This window comes from Gorilla gorilla, chromosome 15, assembly GCF_029281585.2.
Source record: "Gorilla gorilla gorilla isolate KB3781 chromosome 15, NHGRI_mGorGor1-v2.1_pri, whole genome shotgun sequence".
Classification (NCBI taxonomy): domain Eukaryota; kingdom Metazoa; phylum Chordata; class Mammalia; order Primates; family Hominidae; genus Gorilla; species Gorilla gorilla.
Window position 1 is genome coordinate 13,269,988 of NC_073239.2, and position 18,208 is coordinate 13,288,195.

The 18,208-nt window shown below is 32.0% G+C and overlaps 1 long non-coding RNA gene across 2 annotated transcripts in view; it reads left to right on the forward strand.

The window, feature by feature from the left end:
- Window positions 1–18,208, forward strand: part of LOC134757174 (uncharacterized) — a 640,416-nt gene that overhangs the window by 141,049 nt on the left and 481,159 nt on the right. The window lies entirely within an intron of this gene.

Genomic DNA, 18,208 nt, shown 5'->3' on the forward strand with positions numbered 1-18,208 from the left:
GATTATAATTTTTTATGTAATACTTATATAAAGTATTTTATATACTTACAATTTGATTTACAAAATATCTAATTCCATTGCAATGAATTGTCTTTCAAATGCTTTACCATGGTTGTGTGTCTGAATTAAACTATTTTTGATAGTTTATACTCAATACAAAGCTTATAAATGGAATAATCTTCAATTATTTTTGTTATACAATATTAATATAGTATACAGTTTAATAAGATTAATGCATTGCACATATACTGTTAGTAATTCATGAAAGCTGACATTTGATGTTTTAATCATTCATAGTTTCTAAAGTACTTTTTTGTAGTACTTTGAAATGTCAGGTGAAGACAATATTCAGAAATGCTTTCTTTAAACACTGAGATTTCTGTTCTATTCAAATGATGGTTGCAACCATACATATAGCTATATGAAAACAGCTGTTGGGAGAAGATGATGCCAAAAAGCAGAGATAGGAAGTAGAGGGATTTTTGAGTGCTTTCAATTTTCGGTATCCAGTTATCTCTTAGATCCAATTGCACCCAGTCCTTTATATGGTGTGATTAAGTGAGTCAATAGTTTTCTTTTCTTTCTTTTTTTTGTTTTTTTTCTGCAACGGAGTCTCTCTCTGTTGCTCAGCCTGGAGTGCAGTGGCACGATCTCAGCTCGCTGCCACCACCACCTCCCAGGTTCAAGCCATTCTCCAGCCCCAGTCTCCCAAGTAGCTGGTATTACAGGTGTGTGCCACCATGCCTGGCTAATTTGTGTATTTTTAGTAGAGACAGGGTTTCACCATATTGGCCAGGCTGGTCTCGAAATCCTGGCCTCAAGCGATCCACCTGCCTTGGCTTCCCTAAGTGCTAGGATTACAAGTGTGAGCCACTGTGCCTGGCCTATGTCAATAGTTTTCTATTTTGCCTAAATTTATCATGTTTTCTGTTTTATTTATGTATTTCACAGTCACATATAGAATATTTGCTATGTGCCAGGCACTGATTAAAAAATTTAGGAAGATTAACCCGAAACCAACCTATGAGGTACAGACTATTATTTCTCCAAACTTTATAGGTAGGAAGCTAAAACATCAGAGAATTTAAGTAATCTGCATTTTTGTAGTTATCTATAGCTGCATGATGCTAAACTTACAGATCATCTTAAACTTAAAAAGTCAACTATGTATTTACCTATAATTCTGTATGTTAGCAGTTGGGTTTATCTGGAAGGTTCTGCTGGTTTTACCTGGGGTCACTCATGCAACTTCAGACCCTTGGCAGCTCTCCTGGGGCTTACTTGTCTCACGTGTTTGTACATACATAATTGTCAGTTGATTCTGGCTGTCATCTGCAGCTCCTTTGTTCTTCTCAACAGGGCTGCTCATTTCTAGCTATCTAGTTCTAGATTTTCTAGAAGGTAATTTATGGAAGTGTTACTAGAGGATGAGAATAGAAACTAAGCCTTTTGAAGCTTAGGCTCTGAAGCTTAGCAACATTACATATTTTATATTCTCTTTTTCCAAGCAAATCAAAATGCAAATCCAGATATATGGGATGGGCATATAGATTACACCTTATTATGCAGAAGTCCTATAGCTACATTCCAAGGGAATGTGCACATAGGAAACAAGGAATTATTGTGGCCATTTTTGCAGACTTCTGCTACCCCAAACGAAGTTACATAGCTAATGATTGGTAGAAGAAGTCTTGGAGTCCATGGTTTTAACATTACATTGTGATGCTTTTAGTGTAAGCCCGTGTCCTCACTTAGATCCCATATTTCCCTTCATTAAAAGAATATCAGAAATGATCTAGTGTTTCAATATATTTTGTTTAACATGTAAATTAAATTATATTATGTAATTATTAAGTTATAAAATTATACACATGTGCAAATACAGAGTACTTTTATTATTTTACTTATCTTTTTTGAGATGTTTATAACTATCAGTCCATATATTCAATTGATGTATTAGAATTGTATAAGAATTTACAAGAATTCAGGGTATTAATTCATAATACCCCAAATAATGCAACAATAATTCTTATAAAAATTATATAAAATTCTTGTATAAAAATTTATGTTGCATTCTTCTGGGTATTATGACTAGAATCTTTCTAGCAGTGTTTCCTTGTAGAAATCATTGATGAAATAAGCTTAAGATGTGATATAGATTAAAAGAAAAAGATTTCTTTTTTTTTTTACGCTTTAAGTTCTAGGGCACATGTGCACAACGTGCAGGTTTGTTACATGTGTATACATGTGCCATGTTGGTGTGCTGCACCCATTAACTTGTCATTTACATTAGGTATATCTCCTAATGCCATCCCTCCCCCTCCCCCCACACCACGATAGGCCCAGGTGTGTGATGTTCCCCATCCTGTGTCAAAGTGTTCTCATTGTTCAATTCCCACCTATGAGTGAGAACATGCAATGTTTGGTTTTCTGTCCTTGCGATAGTTTGCTGAGAATGATGGTTTCCAGCTTCATCCATGTCCCTACAAAGGACATGAACTCATCAAAAGAAAAAGATTTCTTATGACTAGATCTTCAGTGATTCAGAGATCACACTGTATTAGAGCATTGAAGTTTTGTTTGTTTGTTTGTTTAACAAAAGTAATTATAAAGCCCACTTTTGGAAATCTTTTTATAGTATATCAAGGCAGCAAATACAGTCAATCCTCTTTAAATATGCCTTACTTAAACATATTATTAATTCCATTTCTTGAGCTAGATTGCTTATTTTGAGTCAAAGTTCCATCAATTACTAAATGGGTGAATTTGGGTAATTTTCTTAGCTTCACTAACCCACAATATCCCGATCTATATATAGCATTGTAGTCATAACTTTTAGATAGATATTTTCTCTCATTTATTTATTTATTTAAATTATATATTTAACATGTATGGCATATTGTTTTGAAGTATATATATATATATAGTTACTTCTAAGATATGATAGGAATAAATGCTCCCCATAAACTTTTTGTAAAGAATCAATGATTTCACCATTCTTATCACCCCAGTTTCATTATAAATTTGAAGTTTGTTCTTGCTTTAACTGAATTCATGTTGCTCTGATGGGAGCTCTTTTCAAACTGATGTCTGACACTTCTTACTGCCTCCAAACTAGATCCTTTTCAGACATATTATAACAAGTTAGTACAAGTTTATCGTGGTGCAAAAACACTTTGAAATTCATGTATAGTTTTTTCATAATACGAATTTTTTATGAATTTCTTGAAATATCTCATATATGGGTGTAAACTTTTTATGTTTTACCAGAATTAAGTTTCTATTATCCTGAAGTATAAGTTAAGATGCATTTTATAGTACCTAGGACAACGAAATGGAAAATAATTCAAAAAACTTGAAAAAATAACAGAAATATGAAAATTGTATACTAAAATATGTTTTTAATAATTCAGTAAAGGAAGAACAGAGCAACAATAAAGACATGATAAAAACAAAACAAATAGCAAAATAGCAAATATAAATGTGACTACATCAATAATATCATTAAACGTGAATACACTAAACACCCCGTCAATGGATAGAAATTTTTAAATTAAGGACATATGCAGGACCCATTGCATACTGTCTTTGAAAGACAAAGCTTATGTGACATTGAAAGTAAAAAGTTTAAAGTAAAAGCATGGAGAAAATTACCTTACAATCACTAATAATAATAGAGTTTGAGTTACTATACTAATATTAGACAAAATGGATTTTAAGACAAAACATATTACTAGAGACAAAGAAGTACATACTGTAATGATAAACAAGTCCATGTGTCAGGAATGGTACTCATTAGAATGCATATACAGTTAATAAAGGAGCCCCAATATGCATAGATAAGAAATTGAGAGAGTTCAAAGAACTAGATAATTTAGCAGCCACTCTAAAAGATTTTAATACCCCATATTCAATAAGTAATAGATAAATTAGACAGACAATTAACAGTTCTATAGAATACTTGAGCAACACTATCAACCAGCTTGACCTAATTGACAATTGTAAAACACTTCATCTAAAGACTGCAAATGGAAAATCTATAGCTTTAATTTCTGTATCAAAAAAAAGAAGTAAGTTTAAATCACCAATCAAGTTTTATTTTAAGAAACTAAAAAAGAAGAGCAAACTAAACCAAGTCAAGCAAAGACAAGAAAGTAATAAAGATTAAAGCAAAAATCAGTGAAATAGATAACAGAAAATCAATGGAGAAAGCAATGGAAATGAAGTTGGTTCTTTTAAAATATTAACAAGGTTGACAAACTTTATCCAGAATGATGAAGAAAATGAAAGAAAATACAGATTTAAAAAATCCCTATGAACTTATAGGACTGTAGAAATTATAAGGGATTATAAATAACTTTATGCCAATAAAATAGTCAATTTAGATGACATGAAAAAAATCCCAGAGAAAAAAATACCAAAATTGAATTAAGAAGAAAAATCACCTTTCACAAACTTGTCCAGAAAATAAAGGAGGAACACTTCCCAACTCACCTATAAGGCCAATATTACCCTGATGCTAATGCTGGATAAAGTCATATTTAGAAAAGTAAGGACTAATATTAATCATGGATATAAGATGTAAAACCCCTTAAGAAAATGCCACTAAACCAAATTTAACAACACATAAAAACATATACACTATGACCAAATGGAATCTATCCCAGGAAATCAAGGCTGATTTAACATATTATAATAGATATGTATCTATGTATATATATTTTATGTATTAATACCTATTTCCTTTCATAAAAATATATGTGAATATATGCTGCATATATTTATTTTATTTAAATATATTTAATATTTACATATATGTATGTAATATGCATATATACAATATTTATGTGATTATGCATATATGTCAATATACCCATATTTAAATAAAAATATGTTGATAATAAATGAATATATAAATATAATGATAATTTTCTAAAATTATATAAATACAATAGATAAAATATATACTTACATATATTTTGTATAAAATGGAATATATTTTCATATAAAATGGTAATATACTGTATTTATAGAATAATAGAAAATTATTACATGGTAATTTGAATACGTGCATACAAATTATCCTACAAAATTCAGCATGCATTTAGTATAAACATTTAAAAAATTTTTTTACTTCTGAAGAATGACATTTTAGTTTAACTTGACAAAAATCAAAAAAGAAAAAGTTAAATGTGGAAAAAAATTTGTATTATTTTTCACTTCAGCCTCTTGTATATGCGTAAGATTATGTAATTAAAGTTTGTTACTATTTTGCAATAAGAATAAGAATAATGTGTTAGAAACAATTATAGTTTAAACAGATATTAAAGTATTAATATTGGGAGTGTTACAAAATGATAATATATTCTGACAGTTTGGTTGTTTAAAATTTGAAAAAAGATGGAACAATATAATTATTCCTCGCTTTCGATGAACATTAATTTCAAATTTTTTGGAACATTAGGATTACTAAGATTAAAACCATTAAAAGCAATTTCCAATCAGATAAAAATATTATCAAGTAGCAGATTGTTTAAATTGTAGACTCGGGCAAAACAAAACAAGTGTCTTTTTTTGGGAGAAAATAATTTGGAAAAAAATGTTATAATCATATTTTAATTTATATTTAAAAATAAATTCTAGTGAAAATATATCCTAATTTTTCTTGGTAATTGTACTATAAATATTATTTCAAAACACATAACTTTTGTGATTTGCAAGTTTCCAAATACAAACTCATCATTTTATTAGACCTTGCAATAATTTTAGAGATAAATGCCAAGAAGGACTCTATAATGTAAACTGGAACTAAAATTCTAAGACCCCCATCAATGGAAAAAATCCCCTCTTTGCCAAAAAGACCCCAGAGGAACCTTAAGAAGTGAGTTCCTGGCCATAATGGGAAGGGAGGTCAGACATGCCTCATTATATTCTCTTCTGTTTTTGAGTTTAGGCACAACAACTGAATAGCATTAATATTAAAATAGAGGTCATATGACTGACAAAGCAGATTCCTTGTGGTAATAAGATACCAAGTAATAAACAAGATCTAAGGCTATGCAAGGCAAGTGTTAAGTCACACATGCAGGCCAATAATCTTACTAAACAGGTCATTTGTGGCTGATTCTGACATAGCATCCTAATCTTCCCCTTTTCCTGTTTAGAAAAAAAACAAAAGTGCAGCTTACTGCCAGTGCCCATTTAAGTTTAAATAAACATTTCGTTTGATGATGAAGCCAATCTGACTGATTTTCAATGTGAAAATAAAATATAGAAACTGTTCTTGGAGTTACTTCTCAAGAAAACAAACATCAGAATTGTCTATTTCAGAAAAATCAGATTCATCGAATCTTTGGCCAACAACTGTTCAAGCATGATGTTAACATCACACATAGGAATGCTACATTTTCTAGGATTTGACATTTTCAGTGATCGATAATTATTATATTTTGTAAATGGAAATACCACTACTAAAATCAGAACCCTATAAGTAGAAGGATGCCTTTTGTTTTCAAAGTCAATATACTGAAGTAATGCAAAAATAATAAGAAAGCAGGATATTTCATGGCAAAGTTATCTCAGGGTGAATGCTGCAGCCACAAGTCTTTGAGGAAAAAAGGAAAAGGACCAAACATTCCTGTCTGCTGATCCCAAGCTTTTAGACAAAGTTTTGTTCCTTTACTTACAGATAAAAGAATCTCTGAATCTATCTATGACTTAGAAACCTATGTTTCAAGATGTCCCACCTTTTTGGGCAAAACCAGTGTACACTTTCCTTGTATTGATTTATGTCTCTTCCTGTAACCCATGTCTCCCTGAAATATATGAAACAAACTATAAACTGATAGCATCAGGCACACTTTCTCAGGGCTCCTTGACGCTGTTTCTCTGGGTTGTGGTCACCATATTGGCTCTGAATAATCCTCTTTAAAATGTTTTACACAGTTTGGTTTTTCCATGAATAATTAGATGTACAAAAATTTCTATGATTATAAGCAAACTTTTGAATGTCTATAATTTCTGTCTTCATAAAAAATATACACATAACTCATAGTTTATTCACTGCATATTGTTTTATAAATATATATCAGTTTTCCCTTAGAATATATCTAGTAAATTTTAATGTATCACATTTTAGTATCAATATTCTTGTACAGATGAGATGAATTTTTGAAATATTGATCATGAAGAAAGATGCTGAAGTTCATATGGTTTACATTAAAATTTCCAGTATGTCAGTGTAAATTAGGATCAGTAGGTCTTTCCAGTTGCTAATAAAAGGAAAAAAATAATAGATTATTGGTAGAATTGGTAGAATAAATCTTTAACATATTCAACTGAACCTTAAATTTTATTCAGAGGTTTGGATCCAGATTGAAGAAAGCATATAAAGATCTAAAAAGCAGTAAAAAAAAAAAAAAAAAAAATTCAACAACGGATCTAACAATCACTAAATTAATTAATCACTGATTCAGCTAGAGGTGGGAATAATGATGGAAAAGTAGAGTCATTCTGATGATAATCAAATTATTAGAATAACTTATTAGAACTTGGTTAGAACTAAGTTCTATTATTTTGGATGTTCTTGTTTCCATCTGCTTATTTGGTTACTTGTGTCTGTGTGTGTTTTACCCATATTTTTAATAAAGAAGTGACAAGCCAAAGATCACTGATGAACTCTCCTATTTCTCTATGTCTCTTTGACTTCTGTAAAAACAAATATAAGTGAAAAATAAGAGGCTTAATTCTATTTATTAACAATAAGGTAAAAGATTTCTCTCCCTCCCCTTTTTCTTAGAGCATTTACTTTAGAAAACGAAAAATTGTAAGTACTTTCTCTTCTCTTTGAAATGTATATAAATCTGTTAGAAAACTAGATAGGCCCTTTGTCAGCTGTAGAACACAGGGTTATCTTTCTCAAAGACCTGGGAATCATTTGCCTGAAATGTAAAAATCAAGACGATAGCACCCCTATCTCCCAGTTTCTGTGGGAGGGCAGGAACTCAGCTTCATTGAGCACCTTGCTCCAAGTTGCAAAACTACATTCCATCACAAAGACATTAAAGTATTTTTTTTCTCTGGATAAAGCCAATGAGCTATCACAGATGTCCTCTCTAATTACCAGGTAAATCTAGGATAAATGCTGCATGACAAATGGTGCTGTCAAGTCCTCTTACTTGAAGACTAGTTATTGTTTATCTTGAGAACATGCATGTAATGGCTTTTATGTGCTTGGCTACGTAAATGCGTAAACTTTTTTTCTTTGTAATCTCTTAGCAGATTGTGATGCTCATCACATCCTAGTTTAATGCTTATTCAATAACAAAACTTTTTATATTTTACTACTCTGTGGAGGTTTTTGAGTTGGGAGAATATGTTGTTTTTAATTGTCATTTCCTAAAACTTTCCATAAAATTTACATTTGTAAGTACAGATATCTGAAGTATATGACAGATTAATTCCCTAATTAAGTATCCTATGTTTCAAATAGACATATGAGTGACATATTTGATAAAGTGTCATTTTATAGAACAAGAAGGCTACCTTATCAGGGTTAATGAAAGTCCCAAACCAAATATCTTTCTCCATGTATGAGCATTAAACTAGACATTATATATTCCATAAACATCTCAAATTCAACATGTCCAAATCCAAAGATGGTATCTCATCTATCCAAACCTGTTACTGGCCTTGTTGAATGCAATCAACCCTGACTCATGTCCAAAAAAGAAGCATTATGCTTGATCAATTTTTTTCTCATGTTTATCTCAAATCAATCATTGAAGAATGTTAATTGTACCTACACAGCTGTAAAATCTATTAAATCTTCTCTATTGCTAGAGTCATCATATTATTATAAGCCATCATCATATGACACTGGATTATTACAATAGCTACTTAAATGGTCTTCCTAAATTCATTCTTTTCCTTATCTTATCCTTCTCCACATTTTGACTCAAGCTTTCCCCCCCACCCAAAATGAAAATATGGTTTTTCCAGGCTTTAATTTAAAACGTATTTTAAAATTTCTAGTGTGAAATTAAACCAAATATTTAACATTTTTTAAGAACTTTCTTCCTTTGCTCATATTTGCATTCTTAAACTTGTTCCATCCCAACCCATTGATTTTTCAGTTTGATGACATTAAGCTGCTTTCTATTTCTCACTCATCATGTTTGCTTTCCTTGCTTTTTCAAGCTTACAGCAATGTTATTTAGTTCATTGGAAGACAATTTACCTCTACATGGTTGGTATCTACCCTATGCGTTCATAGTGCCCTTTACTTCAAATCTAATGACACTTATTTTGTTGTATTTTGAGTATCTGACACCTCTAAGTGTGACCCACAAGTCTCTAAATTCCATACATAAAAATCTTTCTGTCCAGTTTATTTATTAACCTTATATTTATTAGGCAGGGACTTTTCTCACACTCAAAAATATATGGTGCAACCAGATTCTAATATTCTTGATCTCACAAAATTTACATCTTCTTAGAAGTAAAAGACAATAAATTAATGAAACATAAGATATTTTCAGATAGCGATAAGTGCAAAGAAGGTATTAGAACAGTAATATCCTTCTGGACAATATAATCTTAGGAAAGTGCTTTCATCTCTCGAAGTTCATCTTCTGCTGTAAAGGGGGTAATTACCCCCTCTGCTGGAAAGGGGGCAATTACAGCCTCTGCTTCATTTTTGTCTTCCACTTGTGAGAAGTGAATGAGAGGGATGTTTCTAATTTACTAAAAATATTGTTTGGTTTGGAGCAAATAGTTAATCTAGAAGTTGTTTATGTTAGTTTTGTTAATTGAGATACTGGATTTCCAATTTCGCACATGCTCATGTGTATTGTCAGTTATATCTTTTGAAAGGAATCAGGTACTACCTTAGGTAGAATGATTAGAGAAAACCTCTCTGATGTCGTTTGTCCATCATCTCACACAATTCCTGGTATGCAGCATGTAGACAATAAATGTCTGCTTATAATTAGAATTCATGAACAATTAAAAATATTATTATTTTTGGATGGCAAACTGAGTTGTAGACTTGTGAAGATTTCTAGCAGTCACCAATCAAGACTTTTCGTTCAGCTTCCAGTATGTTGAGAGGCCGCTAAACCAGCGGTGGCAACTTTTTAATTCTAATTTTATATTCTTTAAATTTCATTTTCAGGGTTTATGCTTGAAGTTATGAGTCCAATTCTCAGTGGTTTTCAGAAAGTGCTATGGTGTCTGCTAATTATTCCTTATTGGTATCCAAGACCTTGCTCTTTCAGTTCTCATAATTTGTGAAAGTACCTGTTTATAACTACCTATGTAGAGTGCCTTCTGTTTCCTGTAGTACTTGACTTGGATGATACCAGAGATAGATGCAGGAAACAGAGGCTCAAATATGGAAATCTGGATTTCTTACTTGGCCTGCTTAGAATGAAATGACCTTGTGGTTATACCTAGAGGATGACAATTGTGTAGTCTATGAAAACCAGTGGCCAAAAAAAATGTACTAAGAAAGCCATGGCTTCAGTGAATAGAGTGATTGTTATGTTGGAGTATTATGGTGAAGATGAAGAATATAAAAACTGACAGGTGGGCTAGCTGCTTTTGAAAAGCTGAAAGAAAAACAATTGCAAGCACTGGGCTATCAATTCACAGCTCAAGGCAGACATATATACATATCAAAGGTAATAAAGCCAGCCATCAGGTGCAGTATTATCTTGTATACTATTGAGTTAAAAGATAATTAAATTCATAAGTTTCTTTGTCTCTCATGTGAAGTTTAAATCATTGGTTGAGAAAGAGCAGGGCTTGACAATTGGAATGCGGTCATTTAGGTGGATTAATGTGGAAATGAGTTCTGTGCGTCCAAAACCCCTGATTCCCCCTTGAGGTCTGTTCATCTTTTGGTGGAGTCCTTTTAATTATTCAATGGATATAATTGCTTTGGAAAGAATTGCCAGCCTGTTTTACTGCACACTCCTACTACCTCATAGCCACTAGGCCAATAAGTAGATTTCTGATAAGTTTGTCTCAGGAGGCAAATAAAAAGAAGATCAAGATAAATATATAGATACCAAATATTAAAAATTTTTCACCATTTATATTGACAAAAAATCTGAGCAGTTTATATGAGAATTTATCCTAACTGTTCCAGAAAGAGAAGAAAATAATGAATTAGGGCATTTTAATCAATATGACTATATTTACTTGAAATTCTGAATGTAATGTGCCACCTAGAGTAGTCAGGAGTGGTTCCAACAGTTGACTCAGTTGCTCGACTGTAACAGAGTCTTAGAGTTGGAGGTGGTCCACACTAAATTAATATGATATACTAGACATTTCTTGGCATAATTTACAGGTGTAACTGATCACTGGCTCTGAATACATGCTTAACTTTGAGGATGCATAATGGCATGGTGTACCACCAGAGGTAATGCTTAGAGTCAAGTGGGAGAGTTTTGACATGAATCATTTCACAGAAGATTTGGTGGTTAGGAGAAGCCAAGGATTAGCTCTTAAACCAGACCCACCCCACGAAAGGAGAATAATAAACGCAATACTGCATTCATGGGGAAAGTGCCACGATTCAGGTTGGTTATTACCATCACAGCTCCATGGAGTGTCTGTTTGGCCTGTACAGATGAAACGTGGCAGGAATAGGAAACAAAGCACATAAAATCTGATGATGGCCCCAATTGCTGTTCCAGATATAGTCTCTTTATAGGAGCAATTAGCATTGCCCCTGGCACCTATTATACAGCTATAAAACTGCCAAAAGATTTTGTTCTCTACCAATGAGTAGAAAACACCAGCAGCAGTTGGCTTTCAACTTGTAATGACAGCACTAAACCTCTATTGTCTCTTTCCCCTTTACAGTTTTCCCTCATAATTTAGTTTGTGTGATTCGAGAGTAGCTGAGTATCTCAAAAGACATTATGCTGGCTCACCACATTGATATTTACAAGCTGTTAAGACATGATAAGGCAGAAATAGTTGATAAACTGTAAAATTTGGCAAGACACATGCTTGCTTAAAGAAATAACACCTATCAAATGTCAGGGGTTTTCTACTTTAGTCATGATTATTGGTGCTTCTGACTTGGCATGTATTAGGATTTCCCCTTTAAAGTGAAAGGCAAAGTTGATGCCCATTTCATTCTTTGGAACTAAAAGTGGGGCACAAGTCTCATTATCCTTATTTCATTTGGCTTGGGAGGTAAGATATGACAAATTGATTGTGTTCTCTTTTGCCAATGAACTTTTAAAGCTACAAGATTTCAGATTGGGGGTTTGGACCTCACATAGGCTCTGAGAACTGGCCCACGCTGTAGTGAGCGAATATAGCTCTGCCATATATGACTTGGCAGAGCCAACGACACTCAAAATTCCTGTAGCATATTAGTACATGTGTACAGTCTGTGGCCAGGTCTCAAAGAGAATTAGGTTGTGTGTCCTTAGAGCTTGGAGAAAATCCCTCTGGGCCTGAGGGTAGACTAAACACCATTGGCTTACAAATAAGCATACAAATTAAGCTGACCAATGAATGGGCATTATCTAATCCACCCAATCAGAAATGTGTGACAGTAGTCCTGTACCACCAAGTAAAAATACTATAGAGAAGAGCCTCAAGTTTGTCCTGAAAGCACACATAAGATGTCCAAGCTCATGGGTCATGCTCTCACAGTGCCTATTTTCATTACATTGCCCTTCACCCTCAGCCCACTACCATGGCCTCCTGGTGAGAGCCATGACCAGTTAACTGAGGAAGACAACATTTTAGTCATCTTTACAGATAGTTCTGCATGATAAGCTGACACCAGCTGGAAGTTGAAAGCTACAGGATTAAAGTCTTTTTAATGAGAATAAAGCATTGAATTTACAGTGAAAGAGGGGAATCAATGGGCTGATGAGTGTGGATTTCACTGCTTTTACTCTGTTTTTCTTTTTCTCAGCTCTTAGTAACCCTTGGCCTTTTAGGATGTTAGGATGACCTTTTGAAAAATGCAGAGTCCAGCTACCAAGGAAATGAAAATAGGCCCACATTTTTTCATATCTAATACTCCACACATAAATCAATTTATTCATTTCCATAAGACATTGTGTTTTGATGGTTTAGGAGTCTTAGTTCTCAGGTGCTATGGGCTGAATTGTACTTTCCACCCTCACCTAAATTCATATGTTGAAGCCCTAACCTCCAATGTGTTGTTATTTGGAAATGGCATCGGGGAGGTAATTTAGGTTTAGTAAAGTCATGAGAGTGGGACCTTCATGAGGGGATTAGTGCCCTTATAAGCAGAGACACCAGAGAGCTTGGTTGCTCTTTCTCTCTGCCATACGAGGACATAGAGAGACGGCAGCCATCTACAAGCTAGGAAGACAGCCCACATTGGAATCCAACCATTTTGGCACCATGATCTCAGACTTCTAGAATCCAGAACTGTGAGAAAATATATTTCTCTTTAAGTTATCGGTATCTGCTATTTTGTTATGGCAGCCCAAGCAGGCTAAGACATTATTCATATTTTTTCTTGCTATTTATATCTTTTTACCTCTTATTTTATATACATTGGTGGTAATGAATGTGAACATTTAGTTCCTGGAATAAAAGGTGTTAGAGTTGTACTAGATTGTAATAGGCATAGAAGATGAATGAGCATCACCAGGCTACTGATGAAATTCTGTGGCCTGTTTCAGTGAGAGCCAGTTTTGGCAGCAGAGAAGTCTTCTTTATTATGATTTTTGATCCCTTTCCCATGACTGTAAAGCTGGGACACACAATTATATTAGTTACCTTGGAAGGAGTGTGTCTCCCAATGGGTCAATTTTGTGTTGTGTGGGGAGACATTTCTGAAGTTCCAACCTCAAACTTTTTTCTTCTGCCCCTGAAAAGACTTTATGTGCTTGAGAAGTAAAAAAATATTTCTTGCATGAAAATTTTGACTTTCTGCTTTGAATCATTATTGAAAAATTAAATATGCTAATTTTGCAAAATTTGGCAGAAAAAATGCAAGCAAATAAATTGAAATCAGTCAAAATTCCATTTTCAGGGAAAATCAAGAGATAATCAACCATTATTAAAATATTTTGTTATAAATGTCCAAAAGATTTTAAAGGTACAATAATATTTTCAACAACAATTATAGTCTGCTTTAAATGCTGGTAAGTACCAGTGTACTTTAAAAGGACTGGTTTTCCAAGGATTTCTTTTTTTTTCCCCTCTTAGGACGAGGAAGTTATAAGAAATATGTCAGCTAAAACTTTTGAAATTACACTGTAATTACTAAAGTGTAAAACAGGAAAAATTATCCTGACTTTTTTTTCTCTTTTCTCTGTATTCTCTCCTTGCTGGTTCAAAAATTTGCCATTGTTTCCTTGTTACCTTTCTTTTGCTTCTATCACCAATGCAGTTATCTTCCTTCCCTATTTTCTCCTATCATTATAAGAAACCTTTAAAGCTTCATTTTTCCTTTTTTTTTACCTGAGCAGATGATTATTTGTTATCACATTTTTCAACCTCTATCAAGCCATAAGAAACTGAGCCAGCTGCAAATTGCCAATGTACCAATTTTTTAAAATGATATTTTTCACCTCATAAATAGATCAATGTCAGAGTTAGAACTTCTACAGAACATTCATAAAATATTGATAGTAAAATCCAGGCATTTCAATATTTTCATGTCTCAATAATAAAAAACTTCAAAATAATGTGTAGCTAAGCAAAAAATTCTGACTTTCTTCATCGTCAAACTTGTTAACGTGAGTGCTGAAAATATGTAACAGCAGTATTAAATTCATTACATAACCCAGTGATCTGAAATTACTTTCAACATTTTAAAACTCTGTAATATCTACTGCTTTACTCATACTTGGACCTTTAGTACAGTATATAAAAATTTAGAGTTTCAAGTATACTTTGACATTATTTTACTTAGAAACAATTTCTAATTTAACAAAAATATTTATTTGGACTACATACAGTGTATACCAAGAAAATAATTATAATAGAAACATATTACACATTCTTATTTTAAATGCACTTTACTATTTAAGAAATCGATGTATGTTCTAGCATGTAAGTAGCAACATTTTCAAAATCAGTCGTTTTCTTAGTTACTTCTAAAACATAACAATTTATCTCAAAATCCTATATCTCAAATTTTATTATAATACATTTATAAAATTTGAACTGTTTGACATCAAATGTAAGAAACAGATTTTTAAGTCTTAAATATATCAATGGAGCACTAATTTTTTTATTTAAAGCGTGGTCATAGTTTAAACCTGATATTAATTTTTTTGCTTTTAAAAATTATTTTTGTTTCTTTTTAATGAATATAGTTGTATAGCTTTTCTTTTATATTATTTATAGCCATACACTTTCTTCAGCGTTTTATGTTTTTAAGTGGACCATTTCAAATAGTTTGAGTGTGGAATTATGCTTTCCAAAACACAAGACGTCTTATTTTTTTTAACCAATTAGCTTTGTTTGGTTTTCACCAAATAAGTAAGTAGTTGTGTAGTTAATGTATAACCACAGTACAAAGTTTTGATGACAATCTTATTCAACATAGCATGACAGACGATATAATGTATTTCTGCATTTTTGGAGGTTTATTTTCAAATGGAAAGACAAAACTGTCAAATGTCTTCTACGTTTCTTAAAAGAAGTAGAGTTTTCCTAAGTTTGATATGCTGTAAACACAAAGCACCATAAACATGTTATGTACACAGAGAGACAGGAAGGGGTACTGTATAATATGAACCTTAAGGTGGTTAGTGATTCATTTGCTAGTGCTATCATAACAAGTACAACTAACTGGGTGAGTTAAGAAACATTTCTGCTTTCTCACAATGCTAGAGGCTGTAAGTCCAAGATCAAGGTGTCAGAAGGTTTAGTTTCTCCTGACACCTCTATTTTTAGCTTGCAGATGGCTGTCTTCCTGCTATGTTCTATACTCTGCGTATGAGTAGCCCTGGTGTTTCTTCCTCTTCTTATAAGGACACTTGTTTCTATTAGATTAGGACCCCAACTTTTTTATCTCATTTAACCTTTATTATCTCCTTAAAGGCTTTCTCGCCAAATATGGTCACACTGGGGTTTAGGGCTTCGACATATGAATTTAGGGGAAACAGAATTTAATCCATACCAGATGGCTCAATAAAATTCTGTGTTTTAAAATGCATTTTCTCATGTAAGAGTTTCTTTGCCATTTAAAAAAATTCAATTCTAAGATGATATTATTCATATAAAAATGGCAGTTTCCTTTGTGGAGTGAGAGATGCAGAAACACTGTGAAATGATCCAATATATTTTAGAAAATATTCAGCAACCATCTATTCTAAATAAATAAAAAGAATATGAAATTTGTAGAAGTGTTTCAGTATGACCAGTACTTTCTGTGTACATATATTTTTAAATTTTTTATTGAGGTATAACAAATAGTATGGTATGTGAAGTTTAATAATCTTAATTTATGTAGTTTTATAAATTTGTACATAAGTAGACGCTTGTGTTAACTACCACCCAGATTGAGCTCTATATCCAATCTTAGTTCAAGGAATAAAGAAATACATATGGTCTTTTAACTTTTTTTTTTAACATCCAAATGAAACAAATGCTTTAATATGCTTTGGTTATCTGAAAAACATAAATGTTTCAATGCAACCTGTTCCATATGCCACAGAAAACACAAGATGTCTATTTTTTGATACCACCATATTTAAGCATGTTTATCTATTTCTTTTCAAATTCAGAAACTTATGACATAAAACATATAGCTAGAATGGCTATTTTGTATATAACAGAAATATTGTGTTGTAAAACAATGTCTGAAGAGAAAATAACACATATGATTTTAAGAATTAGACATCAGAATTAAACATAAATTTTAAAACAATAAAATATGAAACAGATGAGATTATTGTAAAACCCCTTCAAAAGCTAGTGCTGAATGTTCTAAACTTTTAGGTAAATTTTATTTTCTACTTTTACAAAGCCATCTTGCCTCTGGTATTTCAAATACCTGATAATATATATTAATTGTAACACAGTCAACTAACAGTATGTACATGAGAAAGATATCTAAATAAACAACTAATCTACAGATATCAAAATTCATGAACTAGACTTAATTCATTCTACTCAAGAAAGATTTCTAAACTCTCTTGCAAATTATATTTATTCTTAATTTACATACAGTTAAGGTTTATAGTTGTCACTCTTCTAAGTCACAATTATACTATATTCAATACATTAAAAAGAGCATAAGTTGCTAAAAACCAGCTTCGCACATTTTATGACAGCAGTGAAAAAACAGCTGAGAGTGCTGAAACACATAAGATGATAAGCCCATTCATAGGAATTTACGGGAGGAAAATTGGGTTCATTTATTTTGTGAAAAACACGGCTATACATTCCTGGGAGAATTTATGGAAACTGGAGAGACGATTTAATTGTTCATTTGATAATTATTTGCGGAGATACATAAATGTGAAAAATATTTTTAAGAATGCTGCTATCGTGTATCTTAATTTGATAATTAGCTTTTATTGAGAACTCAATATACAAGGTATTGAGCATCACTATGGGATAGAAATGATCTTAAGTGATATAGATGCAAATGTTGCTAGGTTGAGTCACAGGAAATTGCTGCTGTTATGTCAAAAGTGAATAAGTATGGAAAATTTCATATTATCGAGCCTATTAATAAGTGTAAGTTCTAGTAGGGGAACACAGACAGGTAAGTATATTTTTAATGGCCTATTAAGAATATTGTTTTTAAAAATGGGATAAAGTATGGCAGACTGCTAATAGTTTGTTAAATCTCAGAATTAATTGTGAGATGTTATATTTTCTATATGTATTGTTTTAAAATGTTCTCTGTATATTTCATTTGTACTTTCTGTATGTTTGAAATAAAGCAAATTAGAAATTAATAACCAATATAAAAAACAGAATACAGATATACTTTCTCCAAGTTAATCTATATAGTCAATGCAATAAAAACATTTTTCTACTAAATATCTTTGAAAGATTGAAAATGTATATAGAAGAATAAAGATCCTTAAATAACTTATTCTTCTTTCAAAAAGAAAAACAAAAGAATGAGTGATTGTCCTACCAGTTTGTAAAGAACACAATTAAATATAAAATGATATTGAACTACATTAGTTATTCACAGTTAAATTATAGTTCTCTACTACTACAGATA